The 20,575-nt window shown below is 42.0% G+C and overlaps 1 protein-coding gene across 3 annotated transcripts in view; it reads left to right on the plus strand.

Annotated features, from left to right (window-relative positions):
* LOC121531907 (talin-2-like) overlaps positions 1–20,575 on the plus strand; it is a 118,233-nt gene that overhangs the window by 28,610 nt on the left and 69,048 nt on the right. For all 3 annotated transcript variants that reach the window (XM_041837450.2, XM_041837452.2, XM_041837453.2), the window contains exon 2: positions 5,127–5,175. The gene's annotated coding sequence lies outside the window, so the exon portion shown is untranslated. The remainder of the gene's footprint in view (positions 1–5,126; positions 5,176–20,575) is intronic.

Below are 20,575 nucleotides of genomic sequence, written 5' to 3' on the forward strand. Positions count from 1 at the left end.
GGCCAATAATGCTTTCCAGATCATCACAAGGAAAAAAGGAAAAGCATCATTAGAAATCATTCAACACATTAATGATTTATGGTAACAGCTGACAGTTTTTTTCTTTTTTTTCTTTACATGTTAGTGATTTACTGCTGCTGCTGCTGCTGCTGCTCAAGCTTCAACTCATATTCCAAGTCACTGTATGCTCTAGCACCACAAACGTTCACAGGAACACAGAGAGATTTTGAATAAGGGTGTTTATTTAATCTAAATCAGCTCAAAGGCAGTGTTATCATTTGGAACACGTGATAAGATCTCTCTTACAATATAGTAACAGTTCACTGGCTGGATATAGCATGAGCCACAGATAGCTAACTGACTGAGGTATAGTAGCTAGAGAATGTAGCAGCAGCTATCTCACAAATGAGTCCCTTCCCCTGTTATCATGCCTTAAACCCCTAGACTTATCTGAAGCCAAAACATGATGAAAGTGACGGAGATAGTGTGTCAGGTATTATTTCCTGAATAATGCCTTATGATCTTATTTTACCTCTTCAGTCTACAAGCGATAGTTAGAAGACTAAACAAGTAAAGGTAATGTAGATTGCTGCTTTCCTTGTTGGGAGGATAAGGATTACCACCACCAGATTCTCCAGATGGATTGTCTTCATAAATGAAGTGCTGTTGATAGTAAACCTAATAAATTAAGGAAATACAGTATGAGCATGTTGGTGATCATATTTGTGATATTATAAAAAATAACAAGCAAAGTAGGCTAATACACATTTCATCCGGCAAAACTGACAGATGGTCTGCGTAAATAATTGTAGTACACAACATTCCTGCAACCACATTCGCCAAAGACCATATACTGTATGCCCTTGATTGTCTTGCCTCATGAAAGTGTCTGTCCCAGACCCATACAGGTATCCTTTTCATGCCCTCGGAATATCACGTCACTGAGGGGACCTTAGCTAATGTCACCAGCACCAAAACAGACAAAATAATCTATTTAGGCCTATCTCAATGTGCTTGAATTTCACTAACCTTGGTACATATTTTCACATGTGCTCCTCCGCGTCCCTGGAATCCATTCAGTGATTTTGTGTGGACATACCCTGAGTGTATAAAACATTAAGAACACCTTCCTAATATTGAGTTGGACCATTGATCATACACACGGGAAACTGTTGAGCGTGAAAAACCCAGCAGCGTTGCAGTTCTTGACACAAAACAGTGCGCCTGGCACCTACTACCATACCCCGTTCAAAGGCACTTAAATGTTTTGTCTTGCCCATTCATCCTCTGAATGGCACATACACAATCCATGTCTCAAGGCTTAAAAATCCTTCTTTAGCCTGTCTCCTCCCCTTCATCTACACTGATTTAAAGTGGATTTAACAAGTGACATCAATAAGGGATCATAGCTTTCACCTGGATTCACCTGGTCAGTCTGTCATGGAAAGAGCAGGTGTTCTTAATGTTTGGTACACTCTGTGTAGACAGTGATGTACACTTCAGGGGTATGCTTAGGCAATGCTACTTTCAGTGGGTTTTTAAGATAAATTCATAGAAAAGACAGATTGCTGTATATTTTGGGAACCATACAAATTGCCAGTTTGTGCATTTGATGGTTGTGGATTGAGTGCTGAAACATGCAGTAAGACCATATAATAAAAGATTGATCAGTCTTTCTAATCGGGGCTCATTCCATCAGACATGTCCTCCTCCCTTCTGAGCAGTGACCAGGCCCCAGCTTCCTCCAACAGCTGCTGCAGAGAGCCATCAGGAAGTACTCCTGTCCCCTCCTGGGTTAGCTCCATCCAGCCAATGTCAAGACTGGACTCTTCTCCCATAACTTCTCCATTACTTTTACTGCTTACGGAACATCTTCCTCTATGACGGCTCTTTATTCCTCCCTAGGAAGTTAAAGAATTATAAATCATCACAGTTTTATGGATTTATCTTCGAGACGATGACATAGGTTGGCTTCCAGAATGTACACCATGGGCAGGCAAGCCTCCGGTCTTTTACAGATGTGAGGAGTGGACTGTTTAACAGTTTGTTCCTTTCTACAGTAAGTGCTTCACTGTGCAGAAGGAGGAGGCGGTGTGTTAAATTTTTCTGAAGAATAAAATAACTACCCCTGTAAAGTGTATCTTATTTCATCTAATATGTCTACCTCCCTCATGTTCTTTCAGGGTTGTTGACATAGTACTTTAGTATGTGTTTGTTTATCTAGTGGGTGCACTATGCATATTTATTAGATGGCAGAAAACATTGCACTCCCCTGTGCCCAAACAAAGTGTATGTACTGTACAGCTTTAGGAATTGTTAGTAGTAATATTGGGACCACTACTCTATGGATACTTTTTAGCATGAATATCTATAGGATGTTAACCTATAACAACCCACAAGGGGAGAAAATAGTTTGGGATGACCCTCTTTGCTATTTATCATATTTGGGCAATACAGAATATGAGCAAAATCAGTTTTGTTATGCACTGTAACATAGACACACTATTTCACAATTAACCAGCACTTCTGCCTCCTAGAGCATTATGACACACTAATCCTGAACACTGTTGCAACTGTATTTTGTATAAGTATTTTGTGCATTCACTGCAGCTGCATTACTCTCTAACCCAGCACACTGAGTCCATATCTCTTGACCTTATTTTCTATGGCAGTATGGCAATTTCTGACATTTTGTCACGCATACTGAATTGTGCATAGGGACCGCTTGCATTTATTACCTGTATATCTCATACATTGAGTTGAATATGCATTGCCAGTGCATTCTCACCAATAAGGCACAATGAGGCCTACAGTTCCCCCGCTCTGATTAGACCCTTTCATCTGCCAATGAGGAAGTGATTGATGAAGGAATGCAGGCAGTATTTTTGTCTGCATGTGTGTCTGGTGCTGTGCATCTGCAGTCTCTAAGCTCATTACAGTAATCAGGTTAAAGACTGGGGTTCAGGGGAGCACTTGGCCTCAGGCATTCTTCCTGCAGCCTATGAGCCTGCCCCTGTGGTGAGGGGAGTTCCTATCACAGACCCAGTGTAGAGCCTGTCCCGCTATGGCCCTGTCCCACTCCTAATGATCAGCTCAAACAGCCTTGGTGCATGCAGCATGCACACTGCTATTCAACTGCACCCATGCTGTCATAATGACTTCCTTAATTGTAAGGCCCCACGGAGTCAGACATTCTTGTAATACAGTTGAAGTCGGAAGTTTACATACACTTAGGTTGGAGTCATTAAAACTTGTTTTTCAACCACTCCACACATTTCTTGTTAACAAACTATAGTTTTGGCAAGTTGGTTAGGACATCTACTTTGTGCATGACACAAGTAACTTTTCCAACAATTGTTTACAGACAGATTATTTCACTTATAATTCACTGTATCACAATTCCAGTGGGTCATACACTAAGTTGACTGTGCCTTTTAAACAGCTTGGAAAATTCCAGAAAATGATGTCATGGCTTTAGATTTTTCTGATAGGCTAATTGACATAATTTGAGTCAATTGAAGGTGTACCTGTGGATGTATTTCAAGGCCTACCTTCAAACTCAGTGCCTCTTTGCTTGACATCATGGGAAAATCAAAAGAAATCAGCCAAGACCTCAGAAACAAAATTGTAGACCTACACAAGTCTGGTTCATCCTTGGGAGCAATATCCAAATGCCTGAAGGTACCACGTTCATCTGTACAAACAATAGTACGCAAGTATAAACACCATGGGACCACGCAGCCGTCATACCGCTCAGGAAGGAGACGCGTTCTGTCTCCTAGAGATGAACGTACTTTGGTGCGGAAAGTGCAAATCAATCCCAGAACAACAGCAAAGGACCTTGTGAAGATGCTGGAGGAAACGGGTACAAAAGTATCTATATCCACAGTAAAACGAGTCCTATATCGACATAACCTGAAAGGCCGCTCAGCAAGGAAGAAGCCACTGCTCCAGTTTGGGTCCAGCTACGGTTTGCAACTGCACGTGGGGACAAAGATCGTACTTTTTGGAGAAATGTCCTCTGGTCAGATGAAACAAAAATGTAACTGTTTGGCCATAATGACCATCGTTATGTTTGGAGGAAAAAGGGGGTTGCTTGCAAGCCGAAGAACACCATCCCAAACGTGAATCACGGGGGTGGCAGCATCATGCTGTGGGGGTGCTTTTCTGCAGGAAGGACTGGTGCACTTCACAAAATAGATGGCATCATGAGGAAGGAAAATTATGTGGATATATTGAAGCAACATCTCAAGACATCAGTCAGGAAGTTAAAGCTTGGTCGCAAATGGGTCTTCCAAATGGACAATGACCCCAAGCATACTTCCAAAGTTGTGGCAAAATGGCTTAAGGACAACAAAGTCAAGGTATTGGAGTGGCCATCACAAAGCCCTGTCCTCAATCCTATAGAAAATGTGTGGGCAGAACTGAAAAAGCGTGTGCGAGCAAGGAGGCCTACAAATCTGACTCAGTTACACCAGCGCTGTCAGGAGGAATGGGAGAAAATTCACCCAACTTATTGTGTGAAGCTTGTGGAAGGCTACCCAAAACGTTTGACCAAAGTTAAACAATTTAAAGGCAATGCTAATTGAGTGTATGTACACTTCTGACCCACTGGGAATGTGATGAAATAAATAAAAGCTGAAATAAATCATTCTCTCTACTATTATTCTGACATTTAACATTCTTAAAATAAAGTGGTGATCCTAACTGACCTAAGACAGGAAATGTTTACTAGGATTAAATGTCAGGAATTGTGAAAAACTTAGTTTAAATGTATTTGGCTAAGGTGTATGTAAACTTCCAACTTAAACTGTATGTGTATTTATGTTGTTTATTTTGTTTTTGCAACAAGATATAAAGTAATTACATTTCCATTTCATGTTACTATGTCATCCAAGAATGAAGATAAACCACACACTGCTTTGATTGATCCCTGGGTGTATGTTTTGAGACTATACATGCTAGTATTCCTGGTTCATGCAGTAGCAATCTGGTTATGGGGAGAATCTTTTAGTAGGCTATAGTAACAGAATGTGCTCTGCTGAGAATCCATGATTCAGCAGTATTATATTGTCAGTTGTGCATATTACCTTCCTTTTTCTTACTGAGTCTTTGTTTCTTTCCAGCTGTAAAAACCTGCTGAAATCCTTGGCCATTTTATGCTTCAGCAATAAGGTAAGCTTTGGTATTTTCTCTCTATGATCAAGGGAAATCGGTGCACAATAATCAAATGAGAGTGAAGTTTAAATGAAAAGCTCACAAAATAAGAAATAAAGTTACTCTTCTAGACTCCAGTCACAATCTTTCACTTGAAGTGTTGTGAGTTTGTAGGCAGCGATTAGCTAGAGAAACTTCAATGACTATTGAAATTCAGTGGCCTTTGTCAGTCTTTCACAGCACCAGGCCCAAGCTAACAGCACAACAAAGGCCCAGTGCCATCAAAAAGGTGATTTTCCTGTGTTTTATATTTCTACACTATGAGGTTGTAATAATACTGTGAAATTGTGAAAATTATGATAATGAAATTTCAGCCTATTTTGGTCAGATGGAATTTTGGCCTGCCTGGTGACATCACCAGGCAGTAAATTGGTTACTAGACCAATAAGAAAGAGAATTCCAAACATCTCTGCCAATGACAGCTAGTTTTCAGTTTTCTCCTCCCCACTCAGACCACTTCCAGGCAGTCCTAGCAAAATTCTTGCTTAAGAAATTGTTCTTTGATAAGAAACTTTTTTTGTTTATTGTTGACCATTTTTATTGAAAACAATGATTTTACATTGAGATAAAAACAGTTGCATTGGACCTTTTTAAGGGTTTTTTCACTGCATGGAGCTGACAGAAGCCATCTGACCTGGGGATTTCCACAAAATGTTGTTGCTATGGCAACCCACAGATGTGGCGCATGAAAAAGTGTGCTTGCGAGTTAACTAAGGACGGCAGCATCCTTCACATACTCCAATCCCTAATCCTGTAGCTGCTCTTGTAGCTCCTCGGTGGGTCCGTCAGTCCAGCCACCAGCCCTGTCCTGCCCTGTCCTGCCCTGTCCTGGAGGGGCTCATTGTACCCTTCCTTATTCCCCTATAGCACTCTGTAGGGAGCCTACAGACCCAAGTACATCCCAGTAATCACCACACGGTAGCTCTCCTCAGATGACCCTTCAGATCTAAAGCATGTGTTGCACAATGACTGTGGGAGCGTAATCATGGTGGAGAGGGATGTGTTGAGCTGATCAGATGTTTGAGGTGGATTTCTGCTGGTTGTTTGTTTCTCTTAATCAGAAACGGGGCTAGGCCTAGGGTCTGGTCATAGGGCATAAATGCAGTTCTAGGGGAAAAGTGCATACAAGGGAGTTCTGATTTGATGGCTAGATGACTTTCAACATTTTAGAATTGCAGTGCACAACAGTATCAAATTCTGTGACAGAACTGTATGCCAAGGAATAAACACAAACAAGTCGATTACCTTTCCTCTCTGCTACATTGTGGAGGCAGATGTTCTGAAGGGAGTTTTTATGTTCTTTCCATAAAGTATGTTTGGAAATGTGGCCAGTACAGGTCATTGGTGCTCTGGTTGGTGGTCTTGAATCAGAGGGAAAATGTGGATGTTGGCTGGGTAGTTAATGGTTCTCAGCTGTCAGCTTGTGACACACCCAGACCCCATCTGAGACTAAGGATAACAAAAGGGGGTGAAATCGTATGGGTAAAATGCTTAATGATTGGGAGAAGGCTATGTTTCTTCCTTCTCCTCTTCCTCCTCCTCCTTCTCTCACTTTCTGCCATATTGTGCTCTGGATGTTTTGCTCGGACAAAGTGTGAAGTCGCAGATGTTGATGAACATGGTTTGTGCTAGTTTTCACTTAATAAGAAACATTACAAAAAATGAATCCTTATTTTAAATATATTTGAGTATTGGCATAACTGGGCTGTCAGGGTAGGAATGGGAATACATGTATTTTGGTATTTGTGTGTCTTCTCAGGGGATTGTATGGGAATATTGGAGGAAACAAAATCAGCCAAGTGTGTCTTTGCGTAGCTATCTTCAGAAACGGCTTCCAATTTGTCAGCAGGCCTCCAGCACACGGTACCCTTTAGGATAACTTTCTGAAGTCGATAATATTTGTTGCAGGAGAAGCTGTTTGTTTACACCTTTTCCAGCCAATTTAAACATTTGATTCTCCTTTGCTTTCAGACCGTGCTGCTGAGAGAAAAGCAAACCTGCTAGAAGTGGCACAGAGATGCAGTGTGTTTGGAATGTGCTCAGTGTTCATTAGATAATGGAGGAGAGGTGCTGTTGGTTTGCTTTGACCTTTTATTGTTCGCTCTGGATGTTGACCAATCATTAATCATCTTGAAAGGGAACATACAGTAAAACACTGCCTTCCTAATTCAGTTTGTGGAGAGGAGTCTTGCCTGAGTGCTTTATCTGCTGGCTGGCTGGCTGGCTTGTTTAGTTTAGTTTGGTTACCTCGCCTCCATGGCGTGTAGGAAAGTTGTACTTTGTTTTCAGGCCAAGTGAGTCCTGTGAGAGGATAATTGTTCCACAGCAGTAATCGTCTGTAGCCAGGGTCCTGGATCGATGTACAAGCAGTAGTAATGTGGTTAGATAAAGGACAGGTCATACCAGCTGAACACCAAATAAGGCCCCTCTGAAAGCAGTGGTTGTTACTTTTACCTTTTCACTTCAGTTTGTTTAAAGTACAGAAATAACAGGTCTCAGGTTTATACAATGTATAAACTTCTTAACAGTTTTATAATGCACTCTTACACAGAGCACCCTCACTGAAGATGACAGTTTTACTGAGAGGTGTATTCATTTTTCAGGCACACTCCGTCAAAATGAATCCGTCATCATTCTCAATCTCTTTTCCTGCCTCCGAGATGGCTGAGCTCTTAATACTAACTTTGTTTATCTGACATTTGAAAGCAGACTTTGTTTTAAATGTTAAAAGCACAGCAGTGAATGCTTTTGTGAGGATGACCTTGCAGGCAGTGGCAGCTCTGAACCTGTGGTAACTGAAGTGGCCCAGCCTGCCCCTGCTGTCCAGCCTTATATGTCCAGGAAAAGGTGGGCAATGCAGCGTCATGGCAACAGGGGGCAGAGTCAGTGAAGTGGAAACGATGGGCCAACAACATGCCCTCTCTCTGAACTTCTTCCATCAGAGAATAACAAGGTTTGACTCAGTTCTGAAGTTTTTTATGATTAATAAAACATTCACATGGATGTTGTTCAAAATACAGTATGCAACCTTTATCTAAATACAATTAGTCAAAAACCTGCATGCAGATAAGAAAATGAAATTATATTCCACAACAGTAGTGTGATGGTGATATATACTGAAAGAAAATATAAACCAACATGCAATTTCAACGATTTTACTGAGTTACAGTTCATATAAGGACATCAGTCAATTGAAATAAATTCATTAGGCCCTAATCTATGGATTTCACATGATTGGGCAGGGGCGCAGGCACTTGGGAGCCAGGCCCACCCACTGGGGAGCCAGGCCAAGCCAATCAGAATGTGTTTTTCCCCACAAAAGGGCTTTATTACAGACAGAAATACTCCTCAGTTTCATGAGCTGTCTGGATGGCTGTTCTCAGACGATCCAGCAGGTAAAGAAGCCGGATGTGGAGGTCCTTAGCTGGCGTGGTTACACGTGGTCTGCGGTTGTGAGGCCGGTTGAACATACTGCCAAATTCTCTAAAATGACATTGGAGGCAGCTTATGGTAGAACATGAATATTAGATTCTCTGGCAACAGCTCTGGTGAACATTCCTGTAGTCAGCATGCCAATTGCACCCTCTCAAAACTTGAGACATCTGTGACATTGTATTGTGTGACAAAACTGCACATTTCAGAGTGGCCTTTTGTTGTCCCAGCACAAGGTGCACCTGTGTAATGATCATGTTTTAATCAGCTTCTTGATATGCCACACCTGTCAGGTGGATGGATTATCTTGGCAAAAGAGAAATGCTCACTAACAGGGATGTGAACAAATTTGTGCACACTATTTGAGAGGAAAACGTTTTTTGTGCATATGGAAACTTTCTGGGATCTTCTATTTCATCTCATGAAACATGGGACCAACACTTTACATGTTGCGTTTATATTTTTGTTCGGTATAGATCTTTCTTTAGCTTAATGTCTAAAGATATCTAGCTATCACTTATAGAAAGTATCATAGTCCATCACACTTTGGGGCACAGCCACTGTTTATAAGTTATTTTCCAGTGCTTGATAATACAATCAGTATGCTGCTGGTAGCAGACAGCGGGTACATTTACATTACATTTTAGTCATTTAGCAGACGCTCTTATCCAGAGCGACTTACAGTTAGTGAATACATATATATATTTTTTTATACTGGCCCCCCGTGGGAATCGAACCCACAACCCTGGCGTTGCAAACGCCATGCTCTATCAACTGAGCTACATCCCTGCCGGCCATTCCCTCCCCTACCCTGGTACTCAGGGATCTGCCTCCTCTAGCCTTCTGACGGATGAGAGAGAGCGAGGAAAGCTGTGAGCTGCAGAGGAGAGGCTGGACCAGAGATTTCAGTTACCTGATTTACAGGACATGACACACTGGCCAGGATTTATATAGGGCGGCAGGTAGCTTAGTGGGTAAGAGCGTTGTGCCAGTAACCGAAAGGTCGCTGGTTCTAATCCCCGAGCCGACTAGGTGAAAAATCTGTCGATGTGCCCTTAAGCAAGGCACTTAACCCTAATTGCTCCTGTAAGTCGCTCTGGATAAGAGCGTCTGCTAAATGACTAAAAATGTAAAAATGTATATGATTGGCAGGCAATGCTCTGAGCATGCTGCTAAATACTGATGCTCTGAGGCTCCCAGTCTCTTGATCTGAAGGCAATGGGGATATACCTATCTCCCAGAGCAACACAGATTGACCTACTACAGTACATGTTGTGCTGTATTAATGGTGATTCAATTTCAAATCATAATTACCCATATGTGTAACAATGCACAACTAGTAATTCAATCACAAGATCCATTCATATTGTATTTCACTCCCGAGTGGCGCAGTGGTCTAAGGCACTGCATTAATGGTGATTCAATTTCAAATCATAATTACCCATGTGTTTAACAATGCACAACTAGTAATTCAATCACAAGATCCATTCATATTGTAGTTCACTCCCGAGTGGCGCAGTGGTCTAAGGCACTGCATCGCAGTGCTAGCTGTGCCACTAGAGATCCTGGTTCGAATCCAGGATCTGTCGTAGCCGGCCGTGACCGGGAGACCCATGGGGCGGCGCACAATTGGCCCAGCGTCGTCCAGGGTAGGGGAGGGAATGGCCGGCAGGGATGTTGGTAGAGCATGGTGTTTGCCACGCCAGGGTTGTGGGTTCGATTCCCGCGGGGGGCCAGTATGAAAAATAAATACAAATATGTATGTACTCACTAACTGTAAGTCGCTCTGGATAAGAGCGTCTGCTAAATGACTAAAATGTAATGTAAATGTAGTTGTTGGTATAAGATTCCCTGAAAAATAATTCTCTAAGCTTTGTTCCTTGTACGTCACTCTGTACAGTACAGTATGTGTTATTGTTACTGTAGGTGTACCTAAGGGCAGGGGAAAGCTCTGCCAGCCACATTGTGTTTGTATGGCGTCTGTGCTGGTTCTACTGTGTGTGAGGGACTGGAAGAGGGAGTATCCCAACTGTCTGTTAGCCTTTGGAAGCAGCAGCACACTGATTTCATACGCCCACTTGAATCAGTCCAGAGAGGAAAAGCATGTTTGCTCTAGAGCTGTTCACAGAGGGAGGTCATACACTCAGATGTTTGTTTCTGTAACCCCGCCGTAGCCATGATCTCTCCTTAATTACTGTCATATTACATGATTCTCCTCTCTCCCGCTGTCCTCTCCCTCTGGTAATAGTGCATATTACTCCAATTACGACCTGTGTCAAACTCTAGAGTTACTGTAGCATGCACCAGTCAGCTTCAGTGCAGGAGCAGAGAGAAGAGCAACATTATTGCCATAATTGAGGACTTTTTTGTTTTCGAGGAGATGGATAACTGTTTTTGACCTTGATTCCATTTAATTTATGAGAATACTCTCATTTTCTCTAAGCTTTTTGTTTGGCCGATAAATAATAGGAAGGCCGTTACCAAAGCCCTACAAATACTGTATATGCGGTCTGATCCATCTTGGATGTGCACCCAGTGGTGTTCGCAGAAGACAGTAAGTAGAGCAGGGTTTCCGTTAGCCGGCTTTTGGCCGTTGATTTTTAATTTTTTTAAAGCCAATAAATAAAATTGGCACGAACAAGCCTGGAGAAGAAGAAAATATCAAATTTCTAAATAATGCTTGTTAGCCTATTCATTTATGTAAATACCAGTAGATGTAAATACATTTGACCGGTCATGCTTATCGGTCTATAGGTTAATTTGCATAATTTAGTGGAATAAAATTGGCATGTGTGTATATTCACTATGTATCTTATTTATCACACGTGCACAGCATAACGATACAGAGCCTTTGAGTGGACAATCTGTCAGACAGCTGCTGCTACAACATCTCAAACAGCAATGCATAGGCAACGGAAGGCAGGCTTAATCAGCGCGTCACACACCATTTTGCAATGAGCTGGAGGCAGTATGCATTTTGAAAACATATACTTAAGTGTTGGAAACCTGAACATTTTACTACATATTTTGAGGCATCTATTACCTCGCTTTAAAGTAGCCTAGCCAAAATCTGACCATATCTGTGGAGGCAGTTGTTTTATATAAACCTAGTCATATTAGCAACCCATGTTAGTTGTTGCATATTAGATCTCCCTTCTGTCTACATTTCTAACAGATATTTTCATTTCTGTCACATGAAACAGCTGGCTTTTGACAACGTTTTCCTACTAATTGCATTATGAAATTAACATTCGGGCGTAGCCTACTGCCTTGTGCGCAGTGCTGCACTAATAATAGTTGATCAACATTTTAAGTTAAACATTCTGTAACCTAGGCCTACTGGTTGTATGAATTTAGGATCAGGTTACACACCCAATTTTCCTACCTGAAACCCTGCAGCAGAGCTGTCCCTGACTGACTGACATCATCATGACAGTGGCCTGAGGATGAGGGGGGATGATCTGTGTCACAGTTCTACTGTACCACTAACTCTGACTCATACTGCCAGCTGTCAGACACATCCATCCACATCCCTTATCATCCGCCACACCAATGATATTATTCACCTGCACCTGGTGTTTTCAGCTTTGAATGGGTTGAAATCTGTGAAGTGTGTGTGTGTGTGTGTGTGTGTGTGTGTGTGTGTGTGTGAGAGAGAGAGGGAGAGTATGACCTCATGCTGCATTGTGTGGGATGAGAGGAGAGAGCATGTCAGACGCAAGCTGATCTCTTGACACAAACCATACTCACTAGATCAAATCACTAACTTACAGTACACACTTATGTAAGACCAACATCCTATGCACTGGATATTCAGCAGAGATTTACAAAAGATCCAAGATGTTATCAAGAAAAGTTAGTACTCATTGACTTAGTACTCTAATGCTGCATGTAGATAAGCCAGGTAAGGGCTCTGTCTTTCATCTGTCTTTCTCTGCCCTCTTGACCAAAGGGACCACTCAGGCTTGAAGAGAGGAATCCAAATGGACCCTCCCACAGTCTTGAAGAGTGGAGCCAGGGAATCCAGTCAGGCTTGGACGCTGTGACTACCCTGGGTAGGCGTACAGCCCAGTCAGTGACTGACTGACTGCAGCTGTTGGGGTGGAGCTCTGCTCTGCTCTATTCTCTTATCCTCTAGTAGATCATCCTGCCTTGGCCTAGTCACAAGCTGATTCTTCATGTCTTACAATGTATACTGTATCCTCTGAGTGCCGGATCTATTCCCTCTAGGATTTTTTAAACATTACATAGTATATTATAAATCCCATGAATGTTCTACAATTATTTGGACAAATGTAAACTAATAAGCTATGCTCTTTTGAAAGTAGTCTAAGTGGAGCAAGTATCATTTTAGAACCACTAACATAATGATCATAGAGGATTGACTCTTTGTTTTACTTACAAAATCCTCAGATACTGTGTGGTATGTTGATTTAATCTAAGGATTTATCTTCATGATTTAGGAATAAAGATTTTTGACCTGATTTGAGTATCAATGGAGGTTTTGTAGAGGTAAACCATCATATTAGCTCTACTAAATGGCTGAGTGGTTTCCTCTTAAATGCTCAGGGAGACAGGAGTCTATTTATTGCATGTATCTCAGAGGATCCGTGTGAAGCAGTGCTGGAGGACGTTCTACTTTGCTGGGTATTTTTAGCTAGAATAAAAGGAGCTGCTTTCTCCCTCCCCGCTGCGACGAGGGCAAGATTAACCATTTCTGTCAGCATCTGTACCTTCAACTGACATTAGAGGAAAGCCTATATCCTCTCTGAGTCAGGGTCAGTGGAGACACAACAGATTGCGCCTCGTTACTGTTGGAGACATACTTCCTGTATGCAGGGTTCAAATTGTGAATTTGCTGGTGGTTTAATGTTGTTGGTGGCTGCACCTTAGTTATAGTACAGTGGGCCTCGACAACCAAAAACACTTCTACTTAGGATATTTTATTCAATTTATACTGTAACATGAAGTATGACAGTTCTTTCAAAGCCTCTCCTGATGACCTTACAATATCCTTGTACTGAATTAGATTTTGTGCAATGCATTTTCTGTAGAGAAGGCCGAACATGGTTCATTGTTCATGGGCACAAGGTCAGTCTGAAGATGTATTTTTCTTGGAAGACAGATTGAATTAGTTTCATCACGAAATTAGTGAAGGCCTCAGATTGATGGTTAATCATGGTGGTTGTATTTAGTTCAGGAAAAACAGAAAGGAAAACGCTGTACACTGCTGCTCATGCTCCCAGGTAATATTTATTTATAACAACGTTTCGACCCTTAGGTCTTCATCAGGCATGTATTTAGTACAGCACACAAATAGGCCAAACTATGGCTAAGTATTCTGAGAAGGGAAGTGGATTAAACAAGGACATCTTGATATGGAAAGACTATTAGGAAGGTATTGTGTTTGATTTTGCCGTTGCTTTCTGTATGCAATTGCTTTCTGCGAACCAAACTTGAGTCAAATGTACAGCATGTTTGTATGAATGTATATTAGTGGAACAGATAATCGTGTGATTTACAGTATGTTTACTACTTCAGATTTGCTCTCCTCCTGTCCATCCCATCCATCCAAAAAATATTTAGGTTCCTAAAACATCTCACTAGCTGCACTATAAATGTGAAACATGCTGATGTTGTGGGTGTATGATATGATAAGTGTGATGAGGATTCATCTGACAGAGTGAAGTAACTCCTGTCTCGTTTGATATTCACAACTCAGGGTAGTTAAAGGCCCAGTGCCATCAAAAAGAGGTGATCCCAGGAGACATGCCCTGGGCCTGCAGCAGATTTACCTATCTTTTAATCAGATGGGAATAGAAAGGGTGGCTAATTTAAAGCATGAGTGGAGAGATGAGAGAAAGGAACCCAAGGAAAGATGGCATTAATCAGCATATCCACCTCAGCACATGAAACCTTTAATCCTTCTCTCTCCCAGCCACTCAGAGAAATGCTGATGATGGATTTAACCTCATACCATTTCAGCATGCCAGGGACATATTTGTTTAATTAACAATCATAATGATTAGGTATGTGTAAAAAATTCATTTTTTTTTTTAAATGACTATTCAATGAATTTAAGATTAATGTACAGCTTAGGTATTTGCATGTTCTTAGACAAGTACATTAGATTGAGGTCTGAGGTTGTTTTAAATCTTATTAGAGCTTGTTAGAATCTCCTTCTCGTCCTTAACAATGACTAGGCTGGGATATGGAGCTGGTATGCTAATCCACCTTTGATCCTATTTACAACTAGTGCTGCTGCAGAGAGGGTTGATTATATTAGTAAAGCCAGAGAAATGCATTTAAAGCTTGAAATAGTATTATTCTTCTATTCCTATTTGCTAATAGAGGATGGGCGTTGTTAAGAAATGACATGTTTATGATCATTATCCAGTGATCTTTGTTTGCCATTAAGATTATGTTTGTCTTTGTCTCTGCCATGACCTTAAAATTCACTTAGTTGCTAAGGTGATGGGGATGGGTGTTTTTGTTTATCTATGTAGCCTAACAAGAATACAGAATTCAGTCTAGATTTTGGTGTTGCAAGAATAATTAATAGAATTGAGAGGTTTCTGTTTTCTGTTACTGCCTGATCTCATTTGGTTGTAAACCTTCATGTTTTATTATGGTGTGTGCACCGAGTGTATCAGTAAGGGATCATAGCTTTCACCTGGCCAGTCTGTCATGGAAAGAGCAGGTGTTCTTAATGTTTTGTACACTCAGTGTAGGTCAGGTTATTTTGGTATAGTGCTGAGCGATTAACCGAAATCTCGGTTATTTTTCGGTTTTTAAACAACTAATTGACCGACATCAGTTCAATTATTTTAATTCCATTTAGTTCTGTTTTTTTCTGTGAGCTTCTCTAGAGATAAATCAGATCAAGCATGAATTGTGCGATTTAGTAAGGAGTTGTAGTTTCCAACAGGCCAATATTCTACATACATTTAGCGCAGAAAACGTCTAATTAACAAATGGAACTGGTACATTTCTTTATTTATGCAAAACAATATGCTGCCAATTTTTATATTTAATAAAGGGCAGACATACAAGTTCCCTACCTTCTCCCCTTCCACTTGACTTCTCAATTTCTGTGGTAATGCTGTAAACAATTGGTTGTTACTTTGTATTGAGCAAACATTCCCATATATTTTCGATAGCTGCATGTGTGACAACTCCACTAGCTTCCCACTGGGCACAGACGTCAATTCAACATCTATTCCACGTTGGTTCAACGTAATTTCATTGAAATGACGTGGAAACAACGTTGAGTCAACCAGTGTGTGCCTAGTGGGTTATTTTTATTAGTATATTCATAATCACTGCACATTTTGTGCAGCCAGTCTAATTGGTTTTGAACACATTGAGAGGGTTCATCAGTACTGTATGTTTCACTATTGGGTTATCATTTGACTTTAAAGATCCTCTTTTAAGCCATTAAGCAGCTAGCTATCTGTAAGTGTGTAACAAACACAGCTTGAAGTCATGGCCATAGCTATCTTCCCATGTACCTTTTCCCATGTACCTACAGTCTGACTTTAATTTTGATAGGGCATGAGAAAATATTGGACTGAGCACGCCCCCATTCTCATCGATGGGGCTGTAGTGGAACAGGTTGAGAGCTTCAAGTTCCTTGGTGTCCACATCACCAACGAACTATCATGGTCCAAACACACCAAGACAGTCGTGAAGAGGGCACGACAAAGCCTATTCCCCCTCAGGAGACTGAAAAGATTTGGCATGGGTCCTCAGATCCTCAAAAAGTTATACAGCTGCACCATCGAGAGCATCCTGACTGGTTGCATTACTGCCTGGTATGGCAACTGCTCAGCCTCCGACCGCAAGGCACTACAGAGGGTAGTGCGTATGGCCCAGTACATCACTGGGGCCAAGCTTCCTGCCATCCAGGACCTCTATACCAGGCGGTGTCAGAGGAAGGCCCTAAAAATTGTCAAAGACTCAAGCCACACTAGTCATAGACTGTTCTCTCTGCTACCACACGGCAAGCGTTACCGGAGTGCCAAGTCTAGGTCTCACAGACCTGTTAGTTTTTCTTTAAGAAGCCCTCCTGTTCTCCACTCATTACCTGTATTAACTGCACCTGTTTGAACTCGTTACCTGTATAAAAGACACCTGTCCACACACTCAATCGAACAGACTCCAACCTCTCCACAATGGCCAAGACCAGAGAGCTGTGTAAGGACATCAGGGATAAAATTGTAGACCTGCACAAGGCTGTGATGGGCTACAGGACAATAGGCAAGCAGCTTGGTGAGAAGGCAACAACTGTTGGCGCAATTATTTGAAAATGGAAGAAGTTCAAGATGACGGTCAATCACCCTCGGTCTGGGGCTCCATGCAAGATCTCACCTCGTGGGGCATCAATGATCATGAGGAAGGTGAGGGATCAGCCCAGAACTACACGGCAGGACCTGGTCAATGACCTGAAGAGAGCTGGGACCACAGTCTCAAAGAAAACCATTAGTAACACACTACGCCGTCATGGATAAAAATCCTGCAGCGCACGCAAGGTCCCCCTGCTCAAGCCAGTGCATGTCCAGGCCGTCTGAAGTTTGCCAATGACCATCTGGATGATCCAGAGGAGGAATGGGAGAAGGTCTGATGAGACAAAAATAAAGCTTTTTGGTCTAAACTCCACTCGCCGTGTTTGGAGGAAGAAGAAGGGTGAGTACAACCCCAAGAACACCATCCCAACCGTGAAGCATGGAGGTGGAAACATCATTCTTTGGGGATGCTTTTCTGCAAATGGGACAGGACGACTGCACCGTATTGAGGGGAGGATGGATGGGGCCATGTATCGCGAGATCTTGGCCAACAACCCCTTCCCTCAGTAAGAGCATTGAAGATGGGTCGTGGCTGGGTAATCCAGCATGACAACGACCCGAAACACACAGCCAGGGCAACTAAGGAGTGGCTCCGTAAGAAGCATCTCAAGGTCCTGGAGTGGCCTAGCCAGTCTCCAGACCTGAACCCAATAGAAAATCTTCGGAGGGAGCTGAAAGTCCGTATTGCCCAGCGACAGCCCCGAAACCTGAAGGATCTGGAGAAGGTCTGTATGGAGGAGTGGGCCAAAATCCCTGCTGCAGGTGTGTGCAAACCTGGTCAAGACCTACAGGAAACGTATGATCTCTGTAATTGCAAACAAAGGTTTCTGTACCAAATATTAAGTTCTGCTTTTCTGATGTATCAAATACTTATGTCATGCAATAAAATGCTAATTAATTACTTAAAAATCATACAATGTGATTTTCTGGATTTTAGATTCCGTCTCTCACAGTTGAAGTGTACCTATGATAAAAATTACAGACCTCTACATGCTTTGTAAGTAGGAAAACCTGCAAAATCGGCAGTGTATCAAATACTTGTTCTCCCCACTGTATGTGTGTGTGTGTGTGTAGTCCCGTGTAGCTCAGTTGGTAGAACATGGCGTTTGCAACGCCAGGGTTGTGGGTTCGATTCCCACGGGGGGCCAGTATGAAAATATATGCACTCACTAAAAAACTGCTGTAATGATCCACCAGGCTGAGTAGCAGACAGTGCCTGGGTGTCCTCAGGAACAACAAATCATGTGACATATACTGTATCCCTTCCAGATGGCTCCCTACTTCAGCTCTTATTGAATTGTCCATGTTTACACTGCCCTCCCAGCTGCTCTTAGACACTTTCCTTATATTTTCAGATCTCTAATGTGTTGAGGACTAAACAAACCTAACTTAATACTGGAAGCCCTGTGGATGGAGGAGAGAAAGCCCCTTAGAATGGTGTAAGAGAGGACAGGGGGCTGGTAATACTATTTTAAGTCCACTTTGAAGCATCATGTTGCAGTGGATACAGTAGAAGGCCATTCGTTCTGTATGTTGATATATCTCTGGTTGCGGTCTGCTGTCTATGTTGTGTCCTCTCTGCCTAGTAATGGTTCGGTGTCGGCCTGAAAGCAGAGCTAATTAGAAGCTTGCTGCTGTTGAGTGTTTGCCAGAAGAGAGAGAGGAGATTAACTCAGTGAGAAATGGGTTCTCACGCTAGCTCCTACTAGCTCCGCTCCAGAGTAGTGATTATCCGCCAGGGTTTCATCATGTGGCTGCTCCTGATCTCTCTCGCTCTCTCTCTCTCTCCTCTCTCTCTCTCTCTCTCTCTCTCTCTCTCTCTCTCTCTCTCTCTCTCTCTCTCTCTCTCTCTCTCTCTCTCTCTCTCTCTCTCTCTCTCTCTCTCTCTCTCTCTCTCTCTCTCTCTCTCTGTCTCTGCTCTCTGTCTCTGTCTCTGTCTCTCTCTCTCTCTCTCTCTCTCTCTCTCTCTCTGTCTCTCTGTCTCTCTGTCTCTCTGTCTCTCTGTGTCTCTGTCTGTCTGTGCTGGCATTCACTTCAGAATATTTGTAATTTGCGGTGTCAAGGTATTTTTGAAGAAATTATTTCTGAATTGCCTACAACAGGAATGTTATCATTTTTCATGCATGATGTATTTATTTGATTCTCTGAAGCTTTTTTTATGATGGGTAACATCACAAATGCATACTGGCATATTTAGACAGAGCTTTGTGCCTCCTAATCCTGCTAGGTATAGATACCAAGGTCCCAATGGAATATACTGTACAGTTCCTTTTGATTATCCCCACACAGCTATACTCTACTGCACCCTCAGGCTGTGTGTGGCATAGACCATCCTCGTTGTGTGCACAAATGCCTGTGTGTGTGTGTGGCCTGGGCAAGCTGGGCCTCATGCGGCCTGTCTAACAGAGAATAAACATATATCTGAGCCACAAAGGTGTTGTAGGACTCCTGTGGCAGGCTGTATGGAGCAGGTCCCATGCAGAGCCATTACCTCTGGCTCTATGAAAGACTGCTAGTCAGAGGGGACATCATTCACAACCACATCATTAGAAATCATTTTCCTCTCCCTTTTCTCTGAAATGGCTCACAGAACAATTGTACGGAACACACCTCCAAAGTATGGGGAAGCATTTTGTCATGGGTATATCTAGACTCTAAATGGAGTATTCACAAGCACAGCTTCCATATGACCTTTGTCATTAAGAAGCACATAGAGAATGTCAACTCATATTATCCATAATACAGTGTTTTTTTTTATATCTAACATGAGAAAATGTAGGGTTGACTGAAAATCCTGATTTGACAGCGCACTCGGTAGAGGAAAGAATTCCTTAACTGTATTCTGAACAAAAAGGGAACTGTTGGAGAGATCCATTGTGAACAGTTTTCCCTCCCGGCTAAGGGAGATAAAAATAAAATAAATGGTGTCATTAGAGTTTTTGTCTGCATGTTTTCTCTTAAGTATGAATAAGAACTACAGTGTACTTCAATCGGTTTGCCCTTAAATGGGTGACATAACATCCACTGGTTTGACTCCGATGTCTGCTTGTAGGGGGAGAGAGCGCATAATGATGAATAATGTAATTTCATTATTCAGGTAGCATTTATGCTTTTTTTTCTTGCCGCTCAGCGGCTCAGTGTATGCTAAACACTGCCAGTTAGGAGTTCTACCTTCTTCTTCTAAACCTTTAAGAAATAAGGAGGGATGGAAACTAGCTGATGCAGTAGACTCCCTCAAAGCAGCACTTCTACAATGTACCTGCAGATAATAACCATATCCCTTGTATGCTGTTCTGATGTACACTACCGGTCAAAAGTTTTAGAACACCTACTCATGCAAGGAGTGTGCAAAGCTGTCATCAAAGCAAAGGGTGGCTATTTGAAGAATCTCTAATCTAAAATATATTTTGATTTCTTTAACACTTTTTTGGTTACTACATGATTCCATATGTGTTATTTCATAGTCTTCACTATTATTCTACAATGTAGAAAATAGTAAAAATAAAGAAAAACCCTTGAATAAGTAGGTGTTCTAAAACTTGACTTGACCGGTAGTGTATATATCCAGTGTCGTGTTATAC

Source organism: Coregonus clupeaformis, chromosome 19, assembly GCF_020615455.1.
Source record: "Coregonus clupeaformis isolate EN_2021a chromosome 19, ASM2061545v1, whole genome shotgun sequence".
Classification (NCBI taxonomy): domain Eukaryota; kingdom Metazoa; phylum Chordata; class Actinopteri; order Salmoniformes; family Salmonidae; genus Coregonus; species Coregonus clupeaformis.